The sequence below is a fragment of the Musca vetustissima genome, unplaced genomic scaffold, assembly GCF_032173495.1.
Source record: "Musca vetustissima isolate MV318-11 ecotype Yass unplaced genomic scaffold, APGP_CSIRO_Mvet_v1 utg133321, whole genome shotgun sequence".
Taxonomy (NCBI): Eukaryota; Metazoa; Arthropoda; class Insecta; order Diptera; family Muscidae; genus Musca; species Musca vetustissima.
The window spans coordinates 18,623-27,587 of NW_026884870.1; positions in this window are offsets into that span (position 1 = coordinate 18,623).

Genomic DNA, 8,965 nt, shown 5'->3' on the forward strand with positions numbered 1-8,965 from the left:
ACAACTATAATCTGAGTCAAAAAATACAACCCGAGTCGACTCTTAAAACAAGAAACCGATTACAGTCACCCGAAATATGTCCATAACCTATATGGTGCACCATATAGGTAAAATTGGACGAATATATATCTATATGTACGATCTATATTGAAATCCGAGCCGATTTTTCCGAAACTTACCACACATCATTCTAGTCTAAATTCAGCACGATTTCAAAATTTCGTGCAAATCGAAGGATATATAGGGACTTTGGTGCACCATTTACATAAAATCGGACGAAAATATATTGGGGCTATATCTAAATCTGAACTGATTTTTCCGAAACTTACTACTCATAATTCCAGACTTAATTCATTACACTATGCCAAATTTCGTGCATTTAGAAGGATACAAACGGACTTCGGTGCACGATTTACCTAAACTCGGACGAAAATATATAGGATCTATATCTAAATCTGAACCAAATCGAAAGATATATAGGTACTTTGGTCCACCATTTACCTTAACACGGACGAAAATATACATAGGTACTATATTAAATTTGAACCAATTTTTCATAATTTCAATAGGGCTCGTCCTTCGGCCAAATAAATGAACTGTGTCAAATTACATCCAATTCGAATCAAAAATGCTACCTCTACTTTGTTTACAATTTATCATGGACAGACAGACGGACGGACATATTCTGGAAAAGAAACAGGTGTCTATCTCGTTTCCTTTTCACAGTTACAAACATATGCACAACGACATAATAGCCTGTTCCACAGTGTGGTGAAGGGTATAAAAAGAGAAAACTTAAGGGTCAATATTGTACACTAATAGCCTTTAAGATGTCATTTCTATATGTGGAATTCGGTCCATTTCATCCCAAAATTTTAATCTGATCATCACCGAAAATTGTAGGCGTTGTTCTTGACCATAACTGGAACTTCATGAAAAATTTCAAAGCCATCAGCGCGATATTTCTCCCTCTAATGTGGTAATGGGTTACTAAATAATATCTGAATACGTAAGCACCTGTAAATATTTGACTGTAACTCCCACATCTGAGTAGATACATCACTATATTTGGTATCAATTTAAACGCCAACCACTCCTCTTGGATATGCTATCAACTCCTGGGGTCTACATCCTCCAGGAGTTAATATATATGTCATAGAATTCAAATTTTGTCATTTTTCACACAAAAGTCAGGGTCCATTTGACCCGCTAAATATTGACCGATCTTTATAAAAACATGCATGCTTATTCTCTGGGCCGATCCCCTTCTCCATGCAAAAATTCGCGGTGTTTGGGCCATAATTGCGGCCTCTGGAGCGACCAGAAAAACCGACAAAAATTTAGTATTTGGTCCATTTCATCCCCTAAATATTAACTGATCTTTTCCAAAAACAATATAGGTCTTCATTGGCCAGAACCCATCCTACATGCAAAATTTCGTGAAGATTGGTCCATAACTGTGGCCTGTATCGTGTTTACAAATTATAATGGACAGACGGACGGACGGACACACATGTCTAGATCGACTCAGCTAGTCGAGATATGACGATCGGTATACTTAAAGGTGGGTCTAGGACCAATATTTCGCGGCGTTACAAACATTTGTTGCGTAGGGTATAATTAACAAAGGAATGATTATTTCTATTACAAATAAAGTCTGAAAATTGAATAAAAATCATTTGTTTGTTTATTTTCCAATCTGACTTTTCGTATAACATTATCGTTTTCTTTATATTAACAACTTCCCATGTGGTTGTTTTTTCAGTTCGTTGATATTAAAATCAATTCCCGAACATCATTTTGATGCTTTATCGACATCTCTATTTAAGTATTCCACAACATATAGATATTTAACTTTCAAATAAAATGAAAATAAAACAACAACAACAAAAAACTCACGCGAAAAGTTATTTTTTAATAATCAAACGAATAACAAAATTTTGAAAGCAAGCTTATTGAATTTTTATATATTTACACAAGAATATTCAGTGAAATATTTTAGCAACTTAAGTTGTGGGAAAGATAGCAGGCAATACAGTACGAGTAAAAGAACACAAGAACAGGATATTAATATAACGAAGTAAAAATACGTATGTTTTATGTAACACTCTATGGTAATTTTTAATTATAAACTCTCTATAAATTACTATAATCTATAGTTGCAACATACCACTTATTCATGGCACACACACACACACACATCATAGATATATTCTAAGACGATGTTAACCCTTATAAAAGGTAATATATGATTATTCATCAATGGTAGACTACGTATTTGAAGTAAGATTTAAAGTTGTAAAATTGACTCATTTCATGCACCTATCGCTGGCTTATCATGAAAAGATAATAAGTCCATATTTTCTTGAAATTGAGATTATGATAATAATTAATCGACTTAATAAAAAAATTGTTTTGTAGTGATGATTAAAGGTTTTGAGTTCAATTTATTTATGTCTCTCCTGTAAATTTGTAAAACATGGACTTATTGCCTTTAAATGTTAAGCCAGCAATATTATCAGTTTCTTGCGTTTTGTTTAAGATCATAATTATAATTATTCACAAAAAAATTGTTGGACTGTAAAAATGTTCGCTTGTTACTTCTAATTTTAGATTATTTCACTTCTTTATTTCATACGCCTCATAATGGATTAATAAAATCTGCAGCAATATTTCTTTCCCTGTACTTTCGAAGGACTGTTAGTCCTTGTTGCTGTGTTATTATTGTTGCTGTTGAGAAATATCTTTCGTGGTTAGTGACTTGAGAGGCGATACTTTTTTTAACTTGACTGAACATTTTTGTCTTGCTTTTACATCATATCGTAGCCCTTGCTAAGAAGGTTGTTGCTGTTGTCTGATGCTCCTCCCCCACTTCTTGGTGTATTTTATTAATTAGAAAATGCATTTAAAGTGTTGTTAATGATTTTAGTTGCTCAAAGTACAGTGGTCAAAGTAGATATTTAAATTGTAATTATATTTATTTTTGTAATTATATTTATATATTTACTGACCAGTAATAAATTCGACCCAAGATTCAGGGCAGCAACTATACAACAGTACTCCCCAATACTCAGTGATTTAGAGATTTTAGAGAGGTTTTCCAAACGAATTGACTGTAATTTGGCATTTTGGGTTCTCATCGAATAACACATATTCGTAGTAAAAAGTATTAATATTGACCGAAAATTTAGGGTAGCCCTATATACGGTATCCCCCTATATTCGGTAATTTTGGACAGGTTTTCCAACCGAACTGACTGTAATTTGGTATTTTTGGTTCTCATGAAACAACATATATCCGCACAAACATCATTAACATTGGTCCAAGTTTCAGGGTAGTCCCCATCTAACAGTACTCCCAAATACTCGGTATTTTGAGAACTTTAATATTGACTCACGTTTCAAGGTAGCTCCCATATAGCTGTACCCCTCTATACTCCATACTTTGGGGATTTTGGACAATTGGTAGTTTGTAATTTGGTATTTTGGATACTCATTGCATGTAGTATGCATCGTATCCGTATCAAAAATTATTAGTATTGACCGAAGATTCAGGGTAACAGTATTCAGAATTTTGGGGATTTTGGACACCTTTTTCAATCAACTTGGCTGAAATTTTGTTTTTTGAGTTCTCATTTTGACACGTATTTTTTATTTTGTTCAACCGTAATTTGGTATTTTTTTTTCTCATTGGCTGTCAAATCTCACTACAAAAATATCAATATTGCTCTCGGTTTTATTATAGCCCATATAAACATGAGTTATCTCCTAGCATCCCCCAATAATTATACCCTACACAACTATGTTGTCAGTGCTTTGTGCAGCCCCAATAGTTTGTAACGTCGCGAAATATTGGTCCTAGAACCACCTTTAAGTATACCGATGGTCATATCTCGACTAGCTGAGTCGATCTAGACATGTGTGTCCCTCTTTCCGTCTGTCTGTCCAGCAATTATGGATTAATCATCATGAAATTTTGCATGTAGGATGGGTTCTGGCCAATGAAGACACCTATTGTTTTTAATAAAGATCGGTTAATATTTACGGGATGAAATGGACCAGATACTTAATTTTTGTCGTGTTTTCCGATCGATCCAGAGGACGCAAACATGGAGAAGGACATCGAGCCAAAGAATAAGCATGCTTGTTTTGATAAAGATTGGTCAATATTTAGCGGGTCAAATGGGCCCAGACTTTTGGGTGAAAAACTTTTATTCCATAGCGTACACATTTAACCTTGAAAGACAATGACCCAAGAATTTGATATTATGTCCAAAAGGAGTGGTTGGTCTTTAAATTGATACCAATTATATTTTCGTATGTACTCGAAAGTGGAAATTTTCAAAGCGCAGATCGCTTTGAAATTTTCCAGGAGGTTCCAGTTATGGTCAAGGACAAAGCCTATAATTTTTGTTGATGATCAGATTATAATTATGGAATAAAGTTTTTTTTTTGAGTCGATTTATAGGCCATAATTATAAGCCGAACATTACAACACAAGACACGGTGAAGAGAATCTGGACAAAAAATTTGAAGGGCTGTACATAATATTAGTAATATTCGGAAAATATGTCAGTCTAAGGAAGAGGTGCAGTTGACCTCTAATCGTGCAAGAGGTTGCAAATATCACGAAATATTGCCCGGGCTCGGAATAAACCTCCGGAGAAAGTCATAATTTCGTGGTAGTTGTGTAGGGTATCGTATGGTCGGCCCGTCCGACTATACTGATCCGCTCACTGGTTTCATTATAGTTTCGTAGTGTAACAGCTGGCACACATCTGCGTAGAAAATGTTTACTATATGTCCATGTTTTGGCATAGTCCTTGTAGACGAAAAGGCTGTAGTTTCGCATTCCAGGTTCTTGGAAGTGAAAATAGTTCTCTCTAAAAAATTGTCAATATGGGACACTCTATGTATACTCATAAAAAGGTCCTAGCCCATTTTTGAACCGTGGAGTGTATATTAAATTTCTCATTAAATTCAATTGGCTGTAATTTGGTATTTTGAAGATATCTCCCATATAACGGTATCCCCCAGTATTCTATATTTTGGGGATTTTGGACACGTCTTTCCGCCAACTTCACTGCAATTTTGTACTTTGGGTTCTCATTGCATAGCACGTGTCAGTACTAAAAATGTTTAATATTGATCCATGTTCAAAGGTAGTCCTCATAATATGTTATCCCCCAATATGGGAATTTTTGACACGCCTTTCAATCAAATTGGCTGTAATTTGGTATTTTGTTTTTTTCAATGGCTTTCAAATCCACTACAAAAAAATGTCAATATTGATCTCCGTTTAACAGTAGTCCCACTTTTAGATATTTTGAGAATGTCAATCACATTTTTCTCGCGTATTTTTCAGTATGTTCAAGGTCATATCATAACCTGATATTCTCCGAGGATCCCCCATTAATTTTAGATATTTCGATTGTCATCCTCATGGTGGAAGGTATAAAAAGTTTGGGACGGCCGAAATTAACATCTTTTTTACTTCTTTGATATTAATCTTTTAAATGTATGGATTTTTATAGTTGTAACAAATTAATAAATTTTTCAATTATATCGATTCCTTAAAGGTTCCTGACTTTTCAAAGATTGAATTGAATGGTGAATGGTATAGAAATTTTGGTCGGACCGAACTTAACCATATTTTTTTTGATTTGATATTTTAAGTTCTCATTTGCTGCCAAACTTTCTTACAAAAAATTTAACATAGTATAGGCCTCCTACTTATGTCCCGATCGATGCTAGTATTTTGAGCTTCGAGTTCAAAGTGTATGACAGCTTACACAGTTGCGTTGTACCTTAAAATAGTATAGCCTGATTTTTCAAATGAAGTGGTTTTCATTTGTAATTTGAGAATTATGTTCAATTCTTTGATATGACCTCAATATACAGACCCCACCCCATTGTTGGTAGTATTGTGATTCTAATGAAATTTTTCATAATTGTGGGTTCTTAGAGTGTAATATACTTTAACGCAGAAGATGCTCAATTCAATTTTGAAATTTAATATTTCTAGATCAAACAAGAAAATAAATCTTGAAATAAATACATTTTCCTGCCCCATTTTTGGTATTGTGAATTTCCTACATACTTTCCAACCATATGATTGCAATTTGGAATTTCAGGTTTTCAGAAGGTCAAATAATATTTTATTTCATGATAAATTCAGAAATAAATTTTCCTTTCGCCAGAAATCATGCACAAAATAGTACGATGATGGCTAAAATAGCGGGATGGCTAAACACGTATTCAATTTTTTTTCTTTTCATCACTCATTTTTGATGATGATCTCTAGTTACGCTCTCACACACTTACTTCCGATTTAGATCTGTTCTACACTGGTATAGGTTTATATTCTGGCACAGACCTCTGTACAATTGACTCGGCATTGTTCATATGACATAAAATTTTATTTGGTAACCGCATTTCGGAATCAAAGATGGGTTCAGCTTCTTTTTAGGAATTTTAAAGAAACCCTTCCAAGGGGAATGGTTGTTAGTTGTCCTTTAGTGTTTAGAGGATCAAATATCTGCTGAAAATAAATGATCAGTACAGGCTCATCATTTCCTTTTTATGTAAATTTATAATCGTATCCACGTAGTCCTTGTAGTTATTTCTTTTTTATAAATGTAATTACACACATGTAGCATGAGGGTTCGGGGTACGAAAGGATGCCATTATATGTGAAGATATAAAGAAAGGATAAGAAGCTCAAAAACTTAAATAAATATACAAACAAGCAAAATAAATATCAGACGTCTATTTTGGCAAACGATAATACAAATTACAAAAAAGCCAAAGGATTGCAGTCGAACATTGAGCAAGCCAAACTAAATTCTTCATTAGGGATCAATTAAAAATGGAAAAACATACAATACAATGCCAATGAAAAAAATGCAAACACAAGAAAAATGACTTTTACTAGGCATCCGGGCAAAGGATGAATGGAAACCTTAAAAATGGAGAGAAAAAATAACAATAAAAAAGTGGGCGGAGTTTTTTTTGCTTCTTTGTCTTAGCTCTGCGGTTAACCACAAGTCAGTCATAAGTTTGTTTTAGAGCATACAAACAACAATGCAATGATAAATGTGAAGAAAAAAGAGTGAGAGAGCGAAACAATAGAAGAGGGTGAATATTCAGCCCCTGTTTGCAAGATTACTCACCTACGATATGTGGTGATAAGGATATCTATGCCAATAGGCGTATGTGTGTGTGTATGCGTGTGTCTGAGCTAAGCAATCAATAAGGCGAGACCACAAAAACAATAAACAAGGGTTGGAAAAACATAACAAATAAATTCGAAAAACGAAAAAAAATAACATGAATCATATATTAACATAAATACTCAATCATATGTACGTATGTGTGTGTGAAACACATACACTCACTAACACATCTATGATGATACATCGTTACAGTTTCAAAATTAGGCAAAACTTTTCCCTCAAAAATGATACACCTAACCACATGCAGGCTTCTTAGAAATAGACAGACAGAGAAGGCATTACATTTTGGCTGGTATACATACACACACATGCATATACTCACACATACCCTTAAACTCGATGACAAACTCTCTTCTCTGTTGTGTGGAAATCTTTAAAATAAATTTTGCGGTTAACCACAAAATATAATTGGTTAACGAAAAATCAAAAGAGAGCGAGCAAAATTTCTATGGAGATGTGCGTGTGTATCTACTAATTGTGGATGAGGGTGTATTTTCATGAGAAAATGGAGAATATCGAAATGAGATGACATATATAATATTTTGCGTAGGATATAGAAAGAAAAAATTAAAATAAAAAAATAATTATTAATTTTGAAATAAATAAAAAAGCCAAAAGAAGGTGCCTCAAAAAGCTTTCATCCTAAGGACTAATAAATTCAACAACGCCCTCTGTTGCAAATAAGACACCTTGTCTAAAATATACTTGGCTTTTTTCTTAGAGCTATGAAAAAATAAAAAAACTCACTTGAATCCTTAAGAAAGTTTTCTTGGACTTGGCGGCGAATAGACATAACTCAAGCTTTCGCAGACAGCAGCTACTATACCCAACCAACCCCCACAATCTAACTGGAATTCCACTCCCTCACACACAAATAAACAAACGAACCTCCCCACACACACAAAAGTTCCTCAACCCCCTCCACACAGAATAATAGCCCAACAAACAACCCCTTTTGAGTGAGCGTAAAAAACAACGAATAAAAAATATCCCTGCTTTTTTCAGGGCGCATAACATAAGACGTTGCAGGGGTATTAGAGTCGTTGCCAAGAAAATTGTCTTAGGGCAATATAACTCAGATAAAACAACAAAAACAACAGCAATGAACTCAAGAAAAGCTTTCTCTTAGATGTGTTTTTATTTTTTATTTAAAAAACTCTTAGTAGCTCATATTTTTTTCTCTTCTATTCTTTTTTTTCCACGACCCTCATTAGTATTGTCACATATCCAATAGATGACGCCACATGTTCCATTTTTAATTTATTCTATTTTATTCAAATGCCCGCCACCACACCGCTAAATACTTCAATTATTTTAATTTTGATGGGAATATTTTAATATTTTTTTTTCCACCACACCTCATTTCCAATTGATTTTTATATGAAACTCAAATACGCAATTGAATATGTGATACGAGGGGGGTAAATAAATTCGAATGAAATAGAATTGTTTTTTATGTGAATGCCATCAGTATTAAAGTTCCTAGGTCTGTAGTAATGTCCAAGTAAAAATAGATGATGCCAAAATTTCAACACAGATGTTCGGGAAGAGGATATTTTGAATTTTCACCCCGTTGATAAACAGTTACTAGTAGATTTAAGACAGGAGTCATTCATTTATCAAGACAACAATCACTGACGATGATGGAAACATCCATCAATTATGTTTGGATTTGCAAATGGGGTATATCGGTCCACTATATGACGATATCCCCAATATTTTGAATTTTGA